The 24,696-nt window shown below is 46.5% G+C and overlaps 1 pseudogene; it reads left to right on the top strand.

The window, feature by feature from the left end:
- Positions 1-2,643: 2,643 nt before the first annotated feature.
- Positions 2,644-24,696, top strand: part of LOC136653978 (uncharacterized) — an 80,701-nt pseudogene continuing 58,648 nt past the window's right edge.

Here is a 24,696-nt window from a genome sequence, read left to right as displayed (position 1 = left end):
ACTGCAACAAGGTATATTTAATTTCCAGTTAAATTAAATACACCTACAATTTCCTGCCTTAAAAGTTTACTGTTACCTAGAAGAGGTCAGACAGACACACAAGAAGGAACACAGGAAACGGCCTGATAGCAGAACAGACACTTGGTCCAAAATGCTCAGTCTTTAGCTCTCCAAGGTTTCAGGCAGGAACCTCTCTTTGCTTTACCTGGGTATGCCTGGAATCAAAGCCAAGACCTTCTGCATGCAAAGCAGATGCTCTTCAACAAGCTACAGCCCATTCTCAAGGAGGATATTACTTTTTGGTTCCACTTATATAATTTGTGGGAATCATTTCAAGCCATAGGGATAATAATGCTCAAACGAAGGAAACAATTTTTACTGCTGCAAGGCTTTGACAGAGGGGTTGCACGGAAAGAGAAATATTTTTCTTTCTTCTGCTGCTGCTTCAAAATTAACTGGGGGGAGGAGGTGACTTGCAATGTCCTGGAACAGTAAGTAAGGAAAATCCTAACCCACCCGGGGAAAAAACTATAGATAGAGATTGAGAAATTAGAAGGACTGATTTAAGCCTCAAGTTCGGGACTCCAGATGTCCGTTGAATTACCTTGGAAAGCCAGGGCCCTACTGCTAAAAGAAGCAGTATCAGCCACCCTTCCACCCCAGTCCAGGCTCCGAGCTCTGCATAGGAGGGCTCTTGCTACTGCTTGGAGGGCTGAAAAAGAATCTCTAAAGATACACTGTGTGGCAAGTGCCTTTAGCAGACCTCTCCCATGCACCTCTGGCACCTGGTCAAGTCACTGGTGAGGCCAGCCCATTTCTCAAACTGTTGCCCAACTTTTCCATTCGAAGCCAGAGCTTTCCCTTGGCATCAGCTTAACAAAACTGGTGTGCCCGTGGGATTGAAGCCTCCTCTTCCAAGGAGCCAGCTGCCAGTACCTGAAATGACAGGCTCCAAGCTTTAAGCAGGCACTGTAATTCCCAAATGTCTGTGCAATGACACACAGAAAGTCTCTATTTTCCCAGTACCCTGCCTCCATACCTGTGGATCACCCGTTTCAACCTCAAGCAGCACATGCAAGCCATCTCCCCTTCAGATTCAGCCACAACAGCCAACCACACTACCCCTTTCGCTCAACAGCTACACCAACACCGACAGTGTGATTCCACTATGGGCTCTGCTTTTCCAATCCACTCCTTAATCACCATGATAGGGACTGTGAGTTCAATAGGATCTCTACAGGGACACAACTAACCTGCATGCAATCCCTGAGCTAGAGCACAATCCTAAGCATGCCTGCTCAGAAGTGTGGTACAATCCCCTGCACACTGTCCTGGGAGCAAGCCCCATTGAACAGAATGGTGCTTACTTTTGAGTAGACCTGTTCAGGATCGGGCTGTAAGTCCCACTCTGTCCAATGGGGGCTTAGGATTGCAGCCCGGATCTGTTGCAGCAAGACGCGCGCGCACACACACACACAGGGCGTCCTGCGACACTTTAAATACTTGCATTTTTTTTAGGGTGGCATCAGCTTCCTCACCAGTTCGCCCAGTCCACCCAAAGCTGTGCCACCTAGTTGACCAAGTGCCACCAGACTTTCTACTTGGAATGCGGGCTGCTTGTAAGGCGACCTGGAAAAGCTGTGCCCCAGGGGGTCTGACTGGCAATGTCCCTGATCCTGGGCAAGGGGCAATCACCCCCCCCCGACCCAGACTCATGAGAGGGACCCAGATCTGGGATCACGTCTCAGCCACCCCTGGGTGCATGGACTGCTCTGTATTGGGGAAAGGGAAGGCAGCCCCCAGCCAGCCAGCCAGCCAAGCCGGGCAAGCGGGGCTCTTGGACCGAGCGCACCCTGCCCCCTCAGCACGCCCCGCGCTCCTCTGCTTTCCTTCCAGCCAGCTACCTTCGGAAATGCGGAGCCGCTCCGAGCGCAGCCTCATCTCAAGGCTCCCCAGCCAGGCTGGCCAGCGCTGCCGCCTCCATCTTCCTCAGGCTCCTCGCTCCGTCCCCGGCGGCAGGACCATCCTCTGCCTCTCCTCGGGGCTGAGCACCCGGGCTCTCTGCTCGCTCGCCTCCTCGCTCTCGCTTCCCCCCCTTCGCGCCACGACGCACGCGCGGCCGGCCGGCGAAGGAGGAGACCCGGGGCGCGCAGCCCTCCACGGAGCCGAGGCTGGGGCTGCCTCCACCCTCTGCGCAGCGGCTGCCCTCGCGCTCCCTCAGCGGGGCTGCCAGGCGGGAAGGGAGGGAGCCGGGCGCCTGAGGGCTGCTGCGGACCGTGCCCGAAGAGGGGCTGCTCCCTGCCTCCGTCCTGAGGGCGAGCGAGCTTTACGCACAGAGCGCGCGGGCTCCCCCCGAACTGTACAGGAGCAGCAAGAAGCTTCCCTCTCGCAGCCCCCGCAGCTGCCAGCCGCTCCCCCGCCCCATCTCCAGGGTCAGCGCACAGCCCGCGCTTAATTGTGGGAAGAGGAGGGGAGGCAGCTCCGCTCCAAGCGCGCAAAGAGCTGCGCACGAGAAGGCGCGCGCCAGCCCCGCGCAGCCCCAGGTGATGGAGAGGCGTCGGGGGGGACCTCGGCGCGCGCTGCTCTCCTCCTCCTGCTGCTGCTGCTCTCGCCGCGCTCTCTCCGACCAGCGAGCAACGCGGGATGCTTTCAGCTGGCCGCACCGAGCTGCTGCTTAAAGGCGCCCACACGCGGGAAGATGCTGGGACTGAAGGGCGGCAGGTGCACCTCGAGCTGTTGCGGGGCGCCGCCAGGGGGCGCCCTATGTGTAGGAGAGGCTGAGAGCCCAATCCTAGCCATGTCTACTCAGAAGTAAGTCCAGTCATGGTCAGTAGGGCTTACTCCCAAGTAAGTGTGGATGGGATTGCAGCCTGAGAGCACAATCCTAGCCCTGTCTACTCAGAAGTAAGTCCAGTCATGGTCAGTAGGGCTTACTCCCAAGTAAGTGTGGATGGGATTGCAGCCTGAGAGCACAATCCTAGCCATGTCTACTCAGAAGTAAGTCCAGTCATATTCAATAGGGCTTACTCCCAGGAAAGTGTGGATAGGATTGGACTGTAAGTTAGTGGTTCCCAAACATTTTAGCAGCGGGACCCACTTTTTGAAACAACACTTTCTTGGCACCCACCTAGGTTCACCAGACTTTTAAAAAAGATCTAGAAAGAAATATTTATTTATTTATAACATAACCAGAAAAAACCCTCAAACATTTATCTCCCTATATTTCCATATACTTGTAAACTGCAGAAGCTCAGCTCCTTCCAGGGCAGTTAGCAGCTATCTTGCAAACTGCAGGAGCTGAGCTCTTTGCAGGGTAATTAGCAACTTTAGTATCTGATTTTTGAATAGCCTTAGGGCTATTGAGGCAATTAGTTATCTGATCTTTCCATCACCCTTTGATGACCTACCAAAAATCATGTCATGACGCACAGTTTGAGAACCACTGGGCTACATTCATATGAAGCCTAATGCTTGGGTGCTCTAGGGTGTAGGCATGTATTGGGATGGGGCCCAGATGAGGAGTTAGCTAAACTCTCCATCTGGGCATCATCCCTCAGTGAGTTCCCTCAATGAGCCTGAGTTCAGGCTTAGATTCTTAGGCTTATTCCCTGAAGATGTCTTTGTGAAGGGCTCTCTGGGGCTCCAGAAAGACTTCAAAAAAGGAAAAAACATCTTCAGAACTATGCAGAGTTGAAGTTCATGAATCAACTTGGTTCATGGACATAATCAATCCATTGGCAGTACTGGTGTTCCTGGAAGGGAGGACGCTAAGTTTTGCAGGCTCCTGAATGCTGATGAAAAGTGGCCCCTCCCCCTTGCCTTCAGAACTAGTTGCAGCTGTTTTTGTAGTCATGGTGTTTGGGATCCTACAAAACTTGCTCCCCACCCCTGGAATGCCAGTGATTGGCAGGGCAGGGCTTGGCCTGGTTCTAGTGTGAATGGGTGCCCAGAAATATACAGGGCATGTCAAGAAAATGTGTGCACACTATAGTGTCAAATGTATTTATTTTTTATTTATCACACATACACTATAATACTGTAATTCACATACTCGCTACCTGTGGTGTACACTAGCAATCTCCAAACTGGAGAGAAAAAAGCCTCCCTGGTGCAATCAGAGCTTACCGTTCTGCTAGGGAGTTTGCTAACTCTGTTCTTGATCTCCCCCAAAGTTTGCACCACCCAGCTGTGTCTGCCTGGAAATCCAGGCACAGAGCCTGCTGGGCTAGCAGGATGACAAAGCAGCTGGACAGTGTGAACTTTGGGGGACATCAGGAATGGAGTTAGCAAGCTCCCTCTGCTGAATGGTAAACTCTGTTTATGGGGGGGGGGGAGGTTTGCACAGGCACAGGATCTGGCCTGTGGGTTTGACGCCTGCTGGTGTTCACAGAAGCAGTTGCTTGATCCAGTTAACTAATTGATGCCAATTAATTGGTTAATGAGAATTATACTAAGTGCTCGAAATATTCCCCATTGGCATCTATACACCGCTAACATCATTGACTAGTGGGATCTGCAGACATCCACCAATGCCTGTGGTGGGTTGGTTCCACCCATCTCTCCAACCGCTTCCCTTAGATGTTCAATACTGAAGGTTTTCTACAATGAAGTATGTATGAATTCAAGCTCATTAAAATGTGCCTTTTTTGGAGACACTCTGTACTGACAGTACAATCCTATGAGCACTAACAGGAGCAAGGGCCCAATCCTATTCATTTTTCCAGTGCTGGTGCAGTTGCGCCAGTGAGGTGTGCACTGCATCCTGTGGTGAAGGCACAGTCATTGGAGTCTTCTCAAGGTATGGGAACATTTGCTCCCTTACCATGGGGTTGCATTATGGCTACATCAGAGCTGGAAAGGTGGATAGGAGTCAGCCCTAAGTTCTATTGAACACAGTTGGACTTACTCTGAGTAAAGCTGCCTAGGACTGCACTGTTACAGAGCAAGCTTAAGTATGTCTGCTCAGAGGTAAGCCGTATGAAGTTTAAGGGCACTTAGGACCCAATCCAGATGAATGTGCACTGGCTTCAAGGAGACAAAGGGGGCATGTCGGCTTCTACCAGAGAGGATAGCATTTGGTGCAAATCAATTGTGCTTGATGCCACCCCCATAACTGTGACCAAAGTTGCTACAGCACTACCTAAAAGCACCTTCAGAAATTGACTTATTTGGGACGCATAGAGTTTTGCTTAGTTGTTCATGGACCAAAAAGTATTAGGGTGACATAGGAGGGCAGAATTTCTTCCAGATCAAGGGCAGGATAAAAACCTCTGGTGACTAAACCTAACCTTTGGGTGGTGCTGAAAAATGGAAGCAGTTCCCAGAGAAGGATACTTCTGAAAGCTGCCAGTGCCACTCAAGGCTTTGCATTATGAGGCTGCTATAGTACACACTAAAATGAAACATATTACAAAAGGGCATTATTCCTCTGCTCCAGTGACTTCTCTAAGGCGGTTTGCCAAGTTTGGGTTGCCTTAAAGAGCCTTACTAAAATTCTTTTTTGGCATTGTTTTGCATAGATTGGGCATGGTAGAAATAATGCTGCCTGCCATAAGCACACTGGATTTATGACTATGACATGCTTAGAAGATTCCCTGCAGCTACTGGGGAGATAAGTCTTCCATGTGTAATGTATATTGAACCAATAATTAAGAAGAAAGTTGGAGGAAACCACCTTAGACACAGCTCTCTGCTGAATCAGACTTTAAATTGAGGCTTGGTTATGCCAAACCTTCAAACAATTTAAAAAAAATTGCTGTATGGATTTCAAGCTGACCCAAGTCAATTGTGTAAAAATAGGAGAGGCGTCTCTCTCTCCCCCCCCCCCCCGAATCTGCAGATACTTCTTCTTCACTCCTGTGTTTGAATATGGGGCCCACATCCCCTGCCTTACTCAGCATCCAGTTCTGGCAGTTAACAGTGAGAGCCTGTTTATAATTCTGGATACAGTAATAGCAACATTCATTTTTTATGGGGCCCATCGTATTTACTGTGTGTTTAATGTGAAGTTCAAAGGGCTATAAGGAATTGCCACAGTTATTATTTAACACTGCATTTAGAAATAGTCTTCACTCTCCGAGAAGCATGCTAATGTCATAGTTGAACATTCCTGAAACCAGGCAGGCATATCCAGTTATAGCAAGTGTTACACAAAATAGTGGGACCAGGTGTGCAAACTAACAAAAATTATTAAGGTTTATGTTTAAAAAAAAAAAGACCATGTTGGAACACTGGACTCCTTTCCCCAGTGTTCATTTTCCAGATTTATAAGAAGGAATCTGGTTTTGGGCTCTTTCCCCAAAAAGGGCACATTAAGGGCACATCCCTCTGGACCAAATATGGAAAGTGCCTCTTTTATCTGACCTCCTGGATAATAAGAAACCCCTTCATTAAGTTTCAGAAACACTTTGGAAAGTGGTTGTGTCCCTTACTCAGGCTGGGGCTGAATTCCCAGCAGGCACTTCATAGGGCCAAGGTATCTATCTGGTGTTTTTGCTGTAATTACTGCTTTTTTAATATCCTCTCTGTACATAGCAGCTCCTGCTAGTGGCAATCATATCCTCTATGGTAGGGGTGTCAAACCTGTTTCATACAATGGGTTGAATTGCATTCATGGTGCCTGCTGAGGGCCGGAAGTGACATCATTAAGCAGGTGATGGCCGGAAATAAGCACTTTGTTCTCACATAGGAACTCATTAGTTGCAAATGACAGAAGAGAAAATGTGCAAACAACATAACATTTCAAGATACTGCAGCTTAGGTGTTCTGTGAAGTTACACCTTGGTAGAAGCAGCGCTGCTTAAAGGGTGGCTCATGTGATAATTGGGCTGTCCCAGCACCTCAGCAGTATCTCTCTATCTCACCTCTCTTGGAATCTGACCCATAGGCCTTATGTTTGACATCTCTGCTTTACCACATCATTCATCACTAGATGGGTGTGGATTTGTTTGATTTAAAATGTCACCACCACACAATCCTTTCAACACACAACCCCCTCTGCCCTGTCTCTTCCCAGAACCCGAGAAGAAAGATTTACAAGAAAACTTACTTCACCAAGTCTTCTGGATTCCTATAATCCCAGTAACTATGAAGACCGACACTCCTGGCTGTTTCTACAAGCCATTAAAGCCCCTGGCACTCCAAGCTGTCAAATAAAAATACTCACTGGAGGGTTAGAAAATGAAAAGGAGAATTAGGTATAGCTATGCTTATGTTAGGGCTGCAAGCTTTCATTAGTTAATTGGCATATTAATCAACTGAAGTTTTCGTTGATTGACTGGAGAGGCGGAGAATTAAGGGCACATTGTTTTATTTTCTGAGGTTGATTTATATAAATACTGTGCTGTGGGGAAGCACAAGTTTCTCTAGAGGTAGAAAGATGTAAATCTAGTAAAGCAGGCCTGCTGACTCAGGCATTGTTAATCTAAGCAGAGTTTGAATCCACCACTCTTGAATTGCTGAAACCACATCAAAAGACCTGTCCATACCACTACACAAGCTTAGCTTTGTAAGCAGGGAACAGACTCTCTCTCTCTCTCTCTCTCTCTCTCTCTCTCTCTCTCTCTCTCTCTCTGATGCCTGCCACATGCATTGGTGGAAGCTTTAAGGTAGAATTAGACCAGTGGTAATCCTTTTCTACAAGGTGATTCCCCCCCATCACCCTGTTTACAGCAACATGATATAGGAGTATGTGAATAGCCCCACATATTTTTTGCAAGTTAAAAAGTAGGCACCTCAAGTGTGCTGATTCCACAGTAAACTGCAAGCTGAATTCCTGTGAAAGTCAACTGGGACTTAGCTAAGCTATAAAACCATTAACCCCTGCTACTTCCAGGCTGACTGCTTCTCCAAATTTCTCACCCTGGGCACTGACTACTCATAATGTCAGAAATCATGTCCCTGGGTTCACGTAAGGGAACTGCTGTTACTAGGTCAAATTACAACACCAACAACAGCTCCTCTCCCAATCTGGGCTCAACTCTGGTTCATTCCTAGGGCTTAAACTGAGCATCCTTGGTAAGTAGAGACCTAAAACTGGATTCAGTTGCAACCAAGTTCCCTCTATACCCAATGAAACACAGTTGTAGACAGATAAGATTTACTTTACAACAAAAGGACAGGCACTTCAAAGTTATAGAATTTAAAGAGCATAGCACCAAATTAGAAATAATAAAAAGATAACTCCTAAGCACTAACACTCACCAAAGTATAACTTACATCTATAGATCTTCATCCAATTAGCCAGTACTGTTGCTGTCAACGTTGTCCAGGCTGAGAAGAAAATGGCCAGATCTTAGGTCTGCAGACTGAGGCTAAGAGAGATGAAAAAAGACTTTCCAAAAAGGTGACTCTTATACCTGACTCTGACTCACTAGCCAATCAGAAGTTGAACCCGCCTAAGCTTCCATAAGGCCACATGCTCCCAAGCTATCCACTCATGGTGACTTCCCCCTTCGTGTCCTGAAGCCCACACCTGTGGTGTATCTAGCAATCAAGGTGTCCTTGAGTCAATTAACTATGTGTGAAGCATGCCAACTGCAGGCCACTCCCTCTATCTCCAGAAGCAAGTCCTCTTTGGTATGCCTTAATGAGGAACTCTCACAATTCAAACTGCACCCAGCTAGTTACCAACATGGCTTCAAGCAAAGGCCTGCAATTGCTTTTACCCAACTTAGGGCGCAATTCAGAGAACCCCTTCGGCCGGCGCAAGTTCCTTGCGCCATCCGAAGAGTGTCATGAATGTGCCAAAAAGCACTTTCATGACACTCTCAGTGCACCGACACAAGCCCCAGAGCCCAGAAAGATGTGGGGGGAGCCTGGTAAGGTGCAGAACCCAGGGCTGGGGGAGGATGGGCGGTGGGTGTTCCCGGGGGCTAGTAGGTGAGGAGCAGGAGGCAGGGCCGATTTAGGTAGCGCAGATCCAAGTAGCCCCACTGGGGATGCTGTGGCTCTCCCCGGGGTGAGGGGAAAAGTTTCCTCTTGCCTCCGGTCGAGCCTCAGACAGCCTGAAACTTGTGCTGGATATAGCACAGGCCCACTGGCCTGCCTGTTCCAGCATAAGTTAGGATTGCACTGCCCACCATTTTTGTCACAGTACCAATTGGACTTTAACACAACAGAGGGAGCAATCCTAACCCCTTATGTCACTTCTTTCCAGCACTGGCATAGCAGTGCCAATGAGGCATGTGCTGCATCCTGCAGTTGGGTGTCACTCATGGAGACCTTCTCAAAGTAAGGGAATGTTTGTTCCCTTACCTCAGAGCTGCATTGCCCTTATGTCAGTGCTGGAAAGCACTGACATAAGGGGTTAGGGTTGCACCCAGAGTTACATGTTGGTCTGTACATTGGATAAAGGAAGATGCAGGTGATCCAACCTTGTGAAAAATGACATTGTGTATCTACCCTCAGTTTAATCATAAGGTTTGCATCACTTGACAATGGGGATATGTTCTCCGATCCCTGTTGTTATGCAGTTAGGTCAGTGGTACTCAAACTTCTCCGGCCAGTGACTCCCTTGACCCCCATGGCTGTTGGCCATGACTCCCCATCATATTCCTGAGGGCTGGAAGTGACATCATTAAACAGGAAGTTAACTAGATTAAATAGATTAAATATAATATTATATTTATTATAATATAATATTAAATATATATTAACTATATTAATATTAATTATATTAATCATATCATTAATTAAATGCAGATCTTAAAAATATATTATTAATACACAGCAATATACATGCTTTATAAATGATCAGCTGCTGATCACTGTTGGAGACAGGATGCTGGAGTAGGTAGATTTTGTCTGGTCCAGGAGGACTCATTTTTTAAAACTTTGTAAGCATACCAATAGAATTGTTTTATCAAATGAACTTTGTGAACAACCAGTCTGACCAACATTACACACACATACACCCCTGTGGACCCCAATCCAATGAGTCATTTTTCCCATTCTCCTTGGAGAGGATTGAACCCTTTATTAATGTAATGAAATTAAATTTTTCAAGCAGCTGGTGGGGAAAACAAAAATAGACCATGAAAATATATCAGAGCTGATAAGGGTTTGGTTAGGAAGCCTATACTTCCTATACTTTATCTCCTATACTAGGAGATGCACAGCTCAAGCCTATGCATGTCTACTCAGAAGTAAGTCCCATTAGAGTCATTACTCCCAGGAAAGTGTGGATAGGATTGGGCTGGCAATCACTTCATCAATGGCTGATAAGTATTCCCTTCAAATAGCAAGATTCATCACTTTAAAAATACAGCCTTTCCTCTTCAGTCAAACAACAAGATTAATAAATCACTTTAAAAACAGTACCCTTTTTCTGCTCCTGGCCAAGCAAAGTGTGTGCTTGTTTCTCCCCTCCCCCTTTGCCAACTGCATGGAAACAACTTTAAGGGGAGGGGGAGGAAAGCGGGAAGGTTTGGAGATTGAAAGGGGGGAGTGGAAGAGGGAGGGGGTTGAAAAGAGAGATTTCACTTTGATGAGAAGCGGTCCCAGGCTGGGAACTAGGAACCAGACAAGGATCAGCTAGGGTTAAGGACTACAAGCTGAGCATGCTCGGAAGAGGGTGGGGTGGCAGCAGCCACTCTCACAGCTGAGCAACTCCTTTCTTCTGCTTTGAAAAAAAGTGCAGACAGGCAGAAGACAGGCTCATATTCTGCCCGGGGGTGTGACTGTATCACTTCGAGAGGACATCCCATGCCTCCCCTTTGAGTTCCTGGTGCCACCCTAAAGAGCTGCGCCTCACAGTTTGAACAACACTGAGTTAGGTTGTTAAGCAAACATTCAGCCCAATCCAGCCTTTGTTGTGTGAACAGACACTCCCTGCCAGACACTCACTGGCTGCAAAGGCTACTGGAGACTGATTGCCTCTTTGCATTAAGAGCCTCTTTGTTGTGTAAACGGATGCTCTGCTGCAGGTTATGGGACACCTGACTGCCTCAATAAGAGCCTCTTTGTTGTGCTTTGACCACCGCTGTACAGTGGTGCCTCGCATAACGAATGCCCCGCGCAGCGAAAAACTCGCATAACGAAAGAGTTTTTTGATTGAGTTTGGTAACTCGCATAACGAAAATTTCTGGCCTTGCTTCGCATAACGGAAAAATTTTTAGGTCCGTGCTTCGCATAACGAATTTTTTAAAAATTAAAAATTTCGTGTATGCTTCAAATTTTAGAAATCCTCTGTACAGTATGTATGCCTTTAAAGAGCACGTAATAAACACTTTATAAACCAAATTTGACTTCGTTTTGACCTTTTTTGCCCATAGGGACGCATTAATTAGATTTCAATGCATTCCTATGGGAAAACGTGATTCGCGCAACGAAAATTTCGCATAACGAAAGGATTCGCGGAACGGATTAATTTCGTTATGCGAGGCACCACTGTATATGGTGGCCCATCGTTAAGCGGAAGGTTGTTAAGCAACACACACCTGTATTTCTGTTATGCTTTATATTACATTTTTATTCATTTTATTCATCTTTTCCCATTTTAGCTTTTGAGTTCTTTTCCATATTCCCTGTTCCATACAACCATGAATTTCACAGAGTCATAGAGTGGAAGGGATAATATTGGAAGGGATCTTGGGGGTCATCTTGTTCAACCCCCTGCTCACTGCTGGCAACTACAGCGCACGTGATAAGTGGCCATCCAGCCTCTGCTTGAAAATCTCCAGTGAGGGAGAGTCCACAGCTGTATGAGGCAGTCAGTTCCAGTGCCCTTACAGTTAAGAAATTTTTCCTCATGCCTAGCCTAAATCTTTATTCCTGTGGTTTCAACCTCTGGTTGTCATTCTTCCTTCTGGAGCCACCTACAGTAAGTCCTCTCATTCTTCTGTGTGACAGCCCTTCAGATACTTGAAGAGCATTATCATATTTCCCTTTACTCTTCTCCAGACTAATTATGCCAAGCTCCTTTAACTGTTTCTCATAGGACTTGGTGTTCAGACCCCTGACTATGCTTATAGCCATTCTCTGGGACCTGCTCCATTTTCATTTAAAGGTTATTTTCAAAAGTTCCAAGCCACTGAGCCAGCAAAGCTTACTTAGTGCTTTCTGGGCAAAACCAACACCTGTTTCCATGGTGGGATGTTTCAAACAACCATCAGGCAAATGTGATCACTCAACATTTGTACATATTTACAGTGCAATCCTGGGCATGCCTACTCAAAAGTAAGTCCCATTAATTTCAATCCCAGGTAACTGTGTTTACTAGGATTGCAGCCCCTAGTTTCCTTCTCTAAATGCTGTCCTTAATGCATCACAATTTATATAGTGAAAAATTTCCATAAAACAATATGTAGGATGTACACTTTGGCCAAGTCAACATTTCTGCAAGAGCATTAACTATTTTACTGAACAGAGTATTTACAGGTGGGACCTCTGTGTCCGCTGCTTTAGCAGCCACTTTGGCATGACTCACCGCTGATAATGCGGTCCACCTTTAAATGCCTATCATTTCATTCCATTATTCACTTCATTTAGTGGTGGGCAGCCCAATCCTGAGCTTCCTGGTGCGCGGGGCTGCTGCGACACCAAAATGGCTACCATGGCATCCTGAGCACACCGGGTAGCCGGCGGCAGCTCCTCAGGACAAGGGGACATTCATCCCCTTCCCCTGGGTAAGAGAAATGGCCCAGCAATGGGACTTCTTAACTCTGCATCGGCTATTTAACCAGCTCAGAGTCAAGACACCTCGGGTCGGGCCACAAGACCCAACATGGGGCTCTGGATCCAGCGGAGCTGAGCTCCATCAGTCCCGTCCTCTCCTACCCCACTCCCTCCTCTGTCATGCCTTCTCCCTGTCCTCCCCCCTCCCCAGAACGTCTCACCCCCACGCCCCCACTCACCTCTGCCACCCAGCGCTCCTTAAAGATCTGAAAATCAATTATACAGCTTGTCAGTTTTCAAATTTTCAGGTTTGTCTACTCACTTAAAAAAAATCTTTCTTGTCCTCTTTGTAACTATACAGGCAGTAGGGGTACATTCATGTGATGCAAACAAACTTTGCACATGTTAACGAAGGCACTTCTGTTCTGCAGGCCTGTTATTCATTTACTAAATATGTGTTTATTACTTATTATCTAACTCCTATTTGCCCTGACTTTTCCTTCTTGCATTTCATATTGGGAATTGCTATTCCTATTCTTCTGATCAACAAGGGAATATGGTAACTCGTAAGGATGCTGAAACCATCTAGTTCAACTAGGAACTGCCCATTTAATGTTCGTTTTTAATACTGATACTTGAAATTTTGCTTAGGAGTACCTATTTATAACATTCGTGAACCCCACCCACTAACTCTAGTATATATAAAGTTTTATATATGAATTCTAAGTTTAGCCATCAGAAAGGAAAGTATTCTGTCTAATATCCCTAATCAAGTGTGAACATTTCACCTTTTGAAAACTGTATTGTGCAATAGAAAACAGTCCACTCCCTTTCTCTTCCACATGTTCCCACCACTACCTCACAAGGCTGATGTATAATTCAGGATTCATTATATGACAAATAAAGAACGTGAATGAATGTTTCATATCATACCAATGTTTCTTTCCAAGTAGATACCTTGGTAAAAGTGTGACAAGTTTGCCATGTTGTCTCATGCCAGTCAGCTGATGCACACAGAGGTGCTGGATGAGGTTTTGGATGATGAACTGAGGTAGAAAGCAGTTAAGGAAGGGAGAGCCAGAGGTCTTGGGACTTAGTAGACTCTCAGGAATTGCAGACAATGCTCTGATATAAGCCAGAGCTCAAGTGAGTCTAAGTATTAGAGCAGGCCTGAAGCAATAGACATAAATCCTGTGGCCTTCTGAAGCCAAGCACTTAGGATATAAATAGAGTTAGGAGGACAGGGTTCATGAGTATTATAAATAGGTACCTCTAAGAGAAAATAGAGCCCTAGCTCAGAACCTTGAGCTTTTATACCTCCTTGTGGCTGCTGGGAGTGCTTTACGCCAGTAGCCACAATTCTAACCAACTTCCTAACACTGACATAAGGGCAATGCAACTCCGAGGTAAGGAAACAAACATTGCCTTACCTTGAGGAGGCCTCCATGACTGCCCCCCAACTGCAGGACACAGCACATGCTCCACTGGCACAGCGATGCCAGTTCTGGAAGGTTGGTTAGGATTGTACCCAGTTGACAAAACTGTCAATCTTTGTACCACTTCACATGGTCTACCTATTTGTAGTACCACTGGAAGTAACTGGTGATGACATTGGTGCCAGTTACTTCTGGGTTGGGAGGCCTGATGCAAAGCGACAAACACCAGTAAGAGGCTCAGGATAGACAGAACTTAGGAGGGCTTTACTGAGCGTGGAAAAGCTTGCTTTGGAGCTCTGCCTGTCAAGCTGATCCTCCTACCACTGTTTGTTGCATCACGTCCCTGGTCTTGCTGTTTTGTGGCAGGTGTCCAGGGTCCCGTGAGTACCATCAGACACAACTTCAGGTACCACTGGTGATACCCATATGACTAGTTGAGAAACATTGCTTTACACCATCTTAGATAGGGCATTAAGGGAGGAGAAAAGACTTTTAGCGACTGGCATGTTGACAGGGAAGAGGATGCAGATTGTGCACTGAAGAGGGGACCGAATTACTGGTCTTAGCGGCACATTCTGTGTATGGTCCTCAACCTTACTTTGGTCTGCAGGTTTTTTTGGGTAGGTTTGATGAAGGTTAGGTGCCATCTGTGAACTAGATCATGATGCTTGGCACCTTCAATAAAAAATGTCACATAGTTTTAAGAAGAAAAATATCCAAGTACTCAAAGCAGAGGAAAATAACTTTCTAAAATCATGGCCACCTTTGCTCCAAAAATCCTAAAACATCAGGGACTTTGCAGGGTAAGACACAAGCTCAGCATATACCACTGAGCACCTGGGAATATGTTTCCAATACCCGCTTCATATCCGGTTGGAGAAATCATTTCTCAAACATATATTTTGCTTGAGGGTGAAAACAGTTTATTCTGGAACTCAGCTAACCTTGGGTACAGTCACCTCTGGAAGGACAAAAAAATAATTGGCTAGGTTTAGTTACTCCTTGGCATTGTACAGAAACTGATCAAGAATGCAGATATTTCACAAATGTACGTTCCTGCGTCAGATTAACGCAAGAGGTGATGGCACCTTCTGGGTGATTCACAACCCTGTTTTCTCATCCACAGAGTGATATCCATGATGAGCTTCTATAACAATTGATATCCATAGAGAGGCTCTATCTTCCAATGATCAGACTGTTCCTCTAACATGCATTATAAAGAGATAAAACTTGGCAGTCTTAAGGCTGGGGCACAGTACAGCTCTGTCTGTGTTGAACGAGCACAATTGGCTAGCATTTCTGACTCTGGCAGTAGCTTCTCTTTTGCTATAATATAGGTATCAAGGCTTCTACAGAGCTTAGAACTGTCTCGGAAATTAGTTTCCAAGATAGCAACGTCCAGAGGACTCGTGTGTCTGCTCTAGGACACATTCATAGTGCACAAACACATGAGACATTATTTTGGAAGAACCATTCCAACCACCTCCACTGCACCACTTATGACGTGTATGAGGTTTGACAACTGACAAATCTGTGACAACCTGTCAATCACTTTTCTGTTTCCTGTTCAAAATGCTGCACTTTTTAAAGCAGAGTCCTCACTTCATCATCGAAGTTGCACCATCTTAATAATTATTGTTGTAGTTGTAGTAATTATTATTGTTATTATGGTTCTTATGCATAGCCAGTCAGATGTTGGTGGCTGGATTTGGCCTATTGAATATCGGGTCATTCCCAAAGACCTAGGATATTCACAGATACATTCATATGGACATCACTTGGTGATCAGCAACGGACTGCATATACAACGGTCCATCATTGATCCCAGCTTCCCTAACCCAAAGCCTCTGGAGCAAGGGGAGCTATGCTTCCCTCATCTCCAGAAGCTTTTCTGAACCCCAGAGGCCACATGCATCTGTCCAGGGCATCTGTGGGGCTCTAAATTGCAATTTGAGCCCCCAAAAAAGCAACTTCTGGTTTCCAGAGGAAAACCAGAAGTGACTTTTTATGCCTTATAAGGTATTCTGAGGCCAGGGGAAGCCCTCTAGGGCTCCCTCCCACCAGAAATTAGTTGTGGGTTTTTTTTGGCTGAAATGGCCATTCTCAGCCCTGCAGAGGCCTCAGGTTGATGCGCAGAGCCTCTACAGGGCTCAGAAAAGCCTCTGGAGGCAAGGGGAGCACAGCTCTCCTCAGCTATAGAGGCTTCAGACAGGTGAGTCTGCTTAACAAGAAGGGGATTAAAGAATCCCCCCCTTAAAGAAGGGGATTGGCAAATACATCCCTGTCGTTAAGCGATGCTCACCAGTACTGCACTTCATTGCAGCCTATGCTGGGCTGGGTGTATTCTGCAATTTGGGATCTAGGCAAGATCCTCATAGGATTTTTGCTGTTCCAAGCAAGAATCGTCATAGGATTTTTGCTGTCACAAGCAACATTGTTTTCTAGAGCTCAAGGTCTAGAATATCTGGGTGTTTCTTCAAACCTCCAGGCACTGTTCCAAGGGCTCCAATGACAACTAGCACAATACTGACCCCAATATTCTACTGCCCAAGTTCTACTTGCAGGTCTCAATATTTTGTGATGTTCTGTTGTTCTTTATCTACAATTCTGCTGTCTCCTGGGACTGCAATATCAATAATCCAAACTTGATTTATCAACTCTCTTCCTCAATAGACTCAAGGCAGTCTACATAGGCAGGCTGAACATAAATTCATTTTTCAATGACGTTTTTACTTTACTCCCTGAGAAATCTCCTAAAAACTTTCTTTTCTCCAGATGCAGATGTTTCTTTTCACAGTGCAGCCATTATCCTGGCTGCCAACTCTTGTGCTTTCCAAGCCTTTTGCAGGCAGCAGCAACCATGCTTCACACCAGTTTCTCCAAGATGTTATCCTTTTGCCAGCTGACACCTTCACACTCCTCCACACGGGTACACCAGCACCCAGGAGGTCTTCCCTCTGGTAGCCAATCCTACTTAGCTTTCTCAGGCAAGGTGACAGCTCAAACCTCTGGGCCACATCTCCCTGCCTCCTACTCCTGGCATATTGTGCTCTACGTGTTCATCTTTGTGTAATCTTAAGTCCCAAAGAATTTCTGCTTGGTTGTTCTTGTCAATTTGATCCGGTTTATCATCCCACCTATTTTCTATATGCTGCATAATATTATTATTAATACTAATACTACTAATTAGTGTATGTAACATAATATATAGTAACATGAACAAATAAGCAAAAACAGCTTCGCAAAGGAGTTTGCATGTGGAATTTGGTTAGTGTGGGGGGGAAGGATATAGAGCAGGGAGGAATAAAAGTGACATCAGGTGAATAGGAGGAAATGTAACTATACATTTAGGCATTTCAGTCAGTCAGGGATGGAAGACTAGAAGATTAATGACTAGTTTATGAAACACATCTCTTGGACTTGAACGAAACTCGCTCCCCATCACACACACCCCAATTTTTTTCCAATTCCAGTCAACTGCAAGACTGGAAATAAACCTGGCAAGGAGGAGAAGCATATCCCAACTCTTGCAGGCACATGGGGCTGGGGGAGAACATAGGAAGAGCCCAGCTGGATCAGGCCCGGGGCCCATCTAATCCTGCTTCCTGTATCTCACAGCAGCTCACCAGATGCCTCAGTGAGCACACACAAGACCACAAGATATGGTATGCATTTTATGACTTGAATGTTGTTAGCCGCCTTGGGTGCCCTCCAGAGAGAAAGTCGGATTACAAACCCGATAAATAAATAAATAAATAAATACTTGCATCTTGCTGCCAGCTCCCTGCATCTAGCATTCTAGATGCATCCCTTTATGCTCACACACACACACACACACACACACACACACCAGTGTGCAATTGCAGTTTGCACAATTTGCACACAAGATTGCAATTGGGTTTAACTTGGCTAGGATTGCACCCATAATAGCACAACTTTCCAGCACTGATATAGCTGTGCCAATGTGGTGTCCAATGCATCCAGCAGTGGAGAAGCAGTCAAGGAGGCCTCCTCAAGGTAAGGGCATGTTTGTTACCTTACCTTGGGGGCTGCATTGCGGCTAAGTCAGTGCTCAAAAGTTCCTTAGGATTGTGCCCTTTATTAAACACAGTGACCAATTTTTAATTCATGAAACCTACTGAACATACCTTCCCTCTCTCGCCAGTCTAGGGTAGATGAAAAAACCGTCATCCATGGCCAATTCGAATGACAGAAAAAATTCCTACCCAGCCCCCATAATGAGCGATCAGCTAATCTCAGACCGTACATACCCATCGTGGCTTGTAACCCATGATGGACTTTTCCTCCAGAAATCTGTCCAATCCCATTTTAAAGGCATCGAGGCTAAATGTCATCACCACATCCTGTGGCAAGGAGTTCCACAAACTAATGGTGGCAGGGCCCCTGTGAATGTGAGAATGTGTGGCAGGACTCTTATGGTTGCAGCTCCCTCAGTTTGGAACACCTTGAGGTCAAGAGTCTCATTGCTCCCCTCTTTGAGTTGTTTTTAATGCCTGGTTAAGACTTAGTTAATGCCTGGTTAAGACTTAATGCCTGGTTAAAAAATTTTGCCAGTTATTTCAATCGCTATGATTTCCACCCACTGAATTGGTTTGTAAATACATTTGGGGGGGGGGGGTAGGGAAAAGACTCAAGACAGGAGAAAGACTAAGCAACCCTTTCCCCACCCACAAATTCTTTCATCTGCAAATGCCCCCAAGCCTCATGACCCTACTTGCTAGCCAAATGCATCATTTCACCCCTATCAGCCATTCATACAGTTCTTGTTGGTGCATTTTGCCCACATGGACTTTTTCATTCCCATTCATACAATCCACAGCAACCTCCTATTGGAAGCTGGGTGTACTCAGACTGCCTGTTGTTTTAATTTCAGGGTCCCTCATGAGAGCCACCAAAACAGAAACAGGATCAAGTTTACTGCACTGAAGGGAGAGAAAGGAGCTCTTTATCGTGGCGTCATCCTGCCAAAAATCTGAGGACTCTCAAAGCCAAGCTGGAAGGCGGCACAGCTGGCACTTGTTGGGAAAAATCAGGGAACAGGCAGCATGGCACTGTTGCAAATGAGTGCCACGGAAGGCAGCTGGCTCCGGAGCCAAGGGTGTCACTGTTCTTTTCGACACGAGAGACTAGCAGTGGAAACAAACAAGCAGGCAAGGGGAATCCAGAGGAGGCAGGCTGTTTACCATATGCTACAAGCTTGTGTTCTGCAGAAACATGGTCTCCTCTTGTCTAATCTGCTCCCAAGAGATAACAGGACTTTTATCAAACAAAACACATGGCCAACACTTTCATCAACACTTCCCTTTGCTGCACCAATCACTCTCCATCAATTTCCTCTGACCCGCTCCTTTGAGTTACACCCCTTTCTGACTTGCTCCAATCTGAAGATGTTAACACTTCCCTCCATCCCATCTCCAGCAGGCACTCTTGTAGTCTTTCACACAGGGGACCTCCCGGACGTGAAACTGTCCTGCACGATGCAACATGCAGCCTGTTCACACATCACAGGTCAGCACAGGTAGGACTGGGCTGCAAGAGGGCTTTTTAGGTAGAAAAGCAGCTTATACATTGTAATACTGTATAATAGAATATAAATACACGTTACTTAAGATGTCTATGATAAAAAAAGACCCAGATCTACTCAGTTGGATCCAAGGTCTCTTATCATCAGGAGCACCACAGGAAGTACCTTCTGGAGGTTGTGAAGTGAGGGGGGATGAAACTGCACTTGGGTACATGGAAGACTGCTGCCTGCAAGACAAGCTGATGGGTCACTGCCCAGCCCTCTTGCCCAGGGGTTCTTGGAAGTCTTCCTCAGCCCTTTTCTAAGGGATGGGGTCAATTGCCACACCTTACCGGGCAGGGAAGAAAGGGGGCAAGATTTCATCCTTCTCCCTTGGAGGGGACCAGGGGCCAGTCATACAGGAGGTCAAAGGTCACCTCAGGCAGAAGGTTGGTGGGAGGCACCCATCTCTGCCACCAGCTTTTCTCCATGCCTGCTGCTCCCACTCCCTGGATTGGAAAAGGATAAGGGGACAGAGGGAGGGGAAAGATGGAGGGGAGTGTTGAGCTGGAATATGAGAGAGTGTGAGGAATATAGGCTGGTGCCTTGTAGGATAAGGAGAAGTAGTGTTTGGCGTGCTGCCTCAGGTTTCATCCCTGTCACTGCAGGGATGTGCAGTGCGAGAGCACCAGGTGAGGCAGAACTGCCCTATGGTAGTCCATGGAAAAGCATGCAGCTGCTCCACCTGCTTACACCCAAGGAGGCTCCCCTTACACCTGAGAAAGCAGGTGTAGGGAGAGTCTCCTCAGGTGTAAGGATAGCTTCCTCAGGTGCAAGCAAGCAGGGCAGCTGTGGTGCTTTTCCATGGACTATGATGGGGCAGTTCTGCCTCACCTGGTGCTCTTGCACTGCACATCCCTGCAGTGGCGTCACCCAGTGCGGGAGGCCTGCACATCACTCCATGCAGTGGGCAGGGCAACACCCCAAGTGGTGGGAGCTGTGATGTACCATCGCCCTGCCCCCACTGGTTTTTTTGGCTGTATCTTTTGTTAGAACACAGATATTTCAATGTGGTTTGTTTCATTGCATTCTGCATGAAATTACGCATTGATTGATATATAACATGATGGTATTATTCCTCCAAACTTGTAGAGTCTCTCTCTCTCTCTCTCTCTCTCTCTCTCTCTCTCTCTCTCTCTCACACACACACACACACACACACACACACACACACACACCTGTGAGTAAATTGACACAGTAAGTGTCAATTTACTAACACATTATTGCAGCAGTTCTCAAACTTTTAGCACTGGGACCCACTTTTTAGAATGACAATCTGTCCAAGACCCATTGGAAGTGATGTCATGGCCAGAAGTGACATCATCAAGCAATTAAAATAAATAATTTTAAACAATTAAATTTAAAAAAAGAAATAATTAAATAAGAGGGAGCCAGTCCTGTTCCACCAAGTGAATCTACCCTGAAGTAAGTCCTATTGTGGTCAATGGGGCTTACTCTCAGGAAAGTGTGGGTAGGAGTGCAGCCTGTGAGCCCAAACCTATGCATGTCTACTCTGAAGTAAGTCCCATAGTGGTCATTGGGGCTTGCACTGTAGTCTGCCTGCAATAACCCCCCCCCCAAAGAATCAGTGAGATTTCCAGCCCTCCCCAGTGCCCAGTTTAAAGTTCTTCTATTTCAAGCACATCAATACAAAGACCCACCTGGCTTTGCAAGTGCAAAATAGAAAACTTTCCCCTTACTAGTTGAAGCCTTTTTTTGGTCCTTTCTAGTGGAGGGGGGGGGGGGCTGCCTTCTGGAGCATTTGTTGCACTCCATTGGATCAGGACCATTCCAGTGTCCTTACATTCCCCTTTGCCTGGCCTGACCACCAGCCAAGGCAGGTCTGCCTACTCGAAAGTAAACGCAACCGTGAGGCTGCTTCGCTTTCTATAGAGCTCCATAGACTTGCAGCTTGAGAAGGAGGGACCTCCTTCTCGGGTGTTTTTGGGGGTTGCATTCATTGGATCAAGACCATTCTGACATTGTTTGAGTCCTCTCAGCCTGACCTTTCCAACGGACTAAGGCAAGTTCGCCTACTCATGAATAAACACAGCGTGTGGCTTCGTTTCGGGCTCAATAGACTGCAGCTGGGAGGGGGGAACCTCCTTCTCAGGTGTTTTTAGGGGCTGCATTCATTGGATCAGGACCATTCAGGTGTCGTTGGATTCCTCTCCGCCCGCCCTTTCTGATGGACTATGGCAAGTACGCCTACATGCAAGTAAGCACGCGATATGTCTCACTTTCACTTTCCCATAGGGATCCATGCATTTTTTTTCTTTCCAATTTTTTGGCCATAACTTTTGAACAAAAGAAGCTATTTCAATTCTGTTTTTTGCATTGCACTCCTCTGGACATTCCACATCCAATGGTGTGTGGCATGATGGGGTAGCTCCTAATGCCACAATATTAGCACATCAGCCCCCCAGGGTGCATCACCCGGTGCAGCCCGCACCCCCTAGCGACGCCACTGCATCCCTGCCTTCCAGGTGCTCTTCCCCCCATCCATGTTTCTTCCATGCCCTGCTCATTCTCAGGCTTATATCCTTCCTCATCCTCCTTACTGCCCCATCATCTGCCTCTCATAAGAACATAAGAACAGCCCCACTGGATCAGACCATAGGCCCATCTAGTCCAGCTTCCTGTATCTCACAGCGACCCACCAAATGCCCCAGGGAGCACACCAGATAACAAGAGACCTCATCCTGGTGCCCTCCCTTGCATCTGGCATTCTGACATAACCCATTTCTAAAATCAGGAGGTTGCGCATACACATCATGGCTTGTACCCCGTAATGGATTTTTCCTCCAGAAACTTGTCCAATTCCCTTTTAAAGGCGTCTAGGCTAGACACCAGCACCACATCCTGTGGCAAGGAGTTCCATAGACCGACCACACGCTGAGTAAAGAAATATTTTCTTTTGTCTGTCCTAACCCGCCCAACACTCAATTTTAGTGGATGTCCCCTGGTTCTGGTGTTATGTGAGAGTGTAAAGAGCATCTCCCTATCCACTCTGTCCATCCCCTGCATAATTTTGTATGTTTCAATCATGTCCCCCCTCAGACGTCTCTTTTCTAGGCTGAAGAGGCCCAAACGCCGTAGCCTTTCCTCATAAGGAAGGTGCCCCAGCCCCGTAATCATCTTAGTCGCTCTCTTTTGCACCTTTTCCATTTCCACTATGTCTTTTTTGAGATGTGGCGACCAGAACTGGACACAATACTCCAGGTGTGGCCTAACCATAGATTTGTACAACGGCATTATAATATTAGCCGTTTTGTTCTCAATACCCTTCCTAATGATCCCAAGCATAGAATTGGCCTTCTTTACTGCCGCCGCACATTGAGTCAACACTTTCATTGACCTGTCCACCACCACCCCAAGATCTCTCTCCTGATCTGTCACAGACAGCTGAGAACCCATCAGCCTATATCTAAAGTTTTGATTTTTTGCCCCAATGTGCATGACTTTACACTTACTGACATTGAAATGCATCTGCCATTTTGCTGCCCATTCTGCCAGTCTGGAGAGATCTTTCTGGAGCTCCTCATAATCACTTCTGGTCTTCACCACTCGGAAAAGTTTGGTGTCGTCTGTAAACTTAGCCACCTCACTGCTCAACCCTGTCTCCAGGTCATTTATGAAGAGGTTGAAAAGCACCGGTCCCAGGACAGATCCTTGGGGCACACCGCTTTTCACCTCTCTCCATTGTGAAAATTGCCCATTGACACCCACTCTCTGCTTCCTGGCCTCCAACCAGTTCTCAATCCATGAGAGGACCTGTCCTCTAATTCCCTGACTGTGGAGTTTTTTCAATAGCCTTTGGTGAGGGACCGTGTCAAACGCCTTCTGAAAGTCCAGATATATAATGTCCACGGGTTCTCCCGCATCCACATGCCTGTTGACCTTTTCAAAGAATTCTATAAGGTTCATGAGGCAAGACTTACCCTTACAGAAGCCATGCTGACTCTCCCTCAGCAAGGCCTGTTCGTCTATGCATTTTGAGATCTTATCTTTGATGAGGCATTCCACCATCTTACCCAGTATGGATGTTAGGTTGACTGGCCTATAGTTTCCCGGGTCCCCCCTCGTTCCCTTTTTAAAGATAGGCGTGACATTTGCTATCCTCCAATCTTCTGGCACCGTGGCCGTTTTGAGGGACAAGTTGCATACCTTAGTCAAGAGATCTGCAACTTCATTCTTCAATTCCTTAATAACTCTTGGGTGGATGCCATCAGGGCCCGGTGACTTATTGATCTTTAATTTATCAATGAGGTCTGAAACATCTTCTCTTTTAACCTCTATCTGACTTAACTCCTTGGTTAGGAGGGGCCGTTCGGGCAGCGGTATCTGCCCGAGGTCTTCTGCTGTGAAGACAGATGCAAAGAACTCATTTAATTCCTCTGCCATCTCTAAGTCTCCTTTTATTTCCCCTTTCCCTCCCTCACCATCCAGAGGGCCAACCGCTTCTCTGGTGGGTTTCCTGCTTCTAACATAATTGAAGAAGCTTTTATTATTCCCCTTAATGTTGCTGGCCATGCGTTCCTCATAGTCTCGCTTGGCCTCCCGTATCACCTTCTTACATTTCTTTTGCCAAAGTTTATGTTCCTTTTTATTCTCCTCATTAGAGCAAGACTTCCATTTATGGAAGGAAGCTTCCTTGCCCTTCACAGCCTCTCTAACTTGGCTCATTAACCATGCGGGCACCCTCCTGGATTTAGTGGAACCCTTCTTTCTTTGCGGTATACACCTCTGCTGGGCCTCTATTACTGTTGTTTTAAGCAGCCTCCATGCACTCTGGAGAGACTGGACTCTTTTTACCCTCCCTTTCAACCTCCTTCTAACCAGCCTCCTCATTTGAGGGAAATCCGCCCGTCGGAAGTCAAGGGTTTTTGTTAGAGATTTGCCTGGTATTCTTCCCGCAACGTGCATGTCAAAACGAATCGCAGCATGATCACTGTTCCCCAATGGCTCAGTAACATTTACATCTCTAACCAGGTCCTGCATACCGCACAATATTAAATCCAGAGTCACCTGCCCTCTGGTGGGCTCCGTGACTAGCTGCTC

This window comes from Tiliqua scincoides, chromosome 1, assembly GCF_035046505.1.
Source record: "Tiliqua scincoides isolate rTilSci1 chromosome 1, rTilSci1.hap2, whole genome shotgun sequence".
In the NCBI taxonomy this organism is placed as follows: Eukaryota; Metazoa; Chordata; class Lepidosauria; order Squamata; family Scincidae; genus Tiliqua; species Tiliqua scincoides.
Note: the sequence above shows the minus strand (reverse complement) of the source record. Positions and strands in the feature narration are given on the sequence as shown.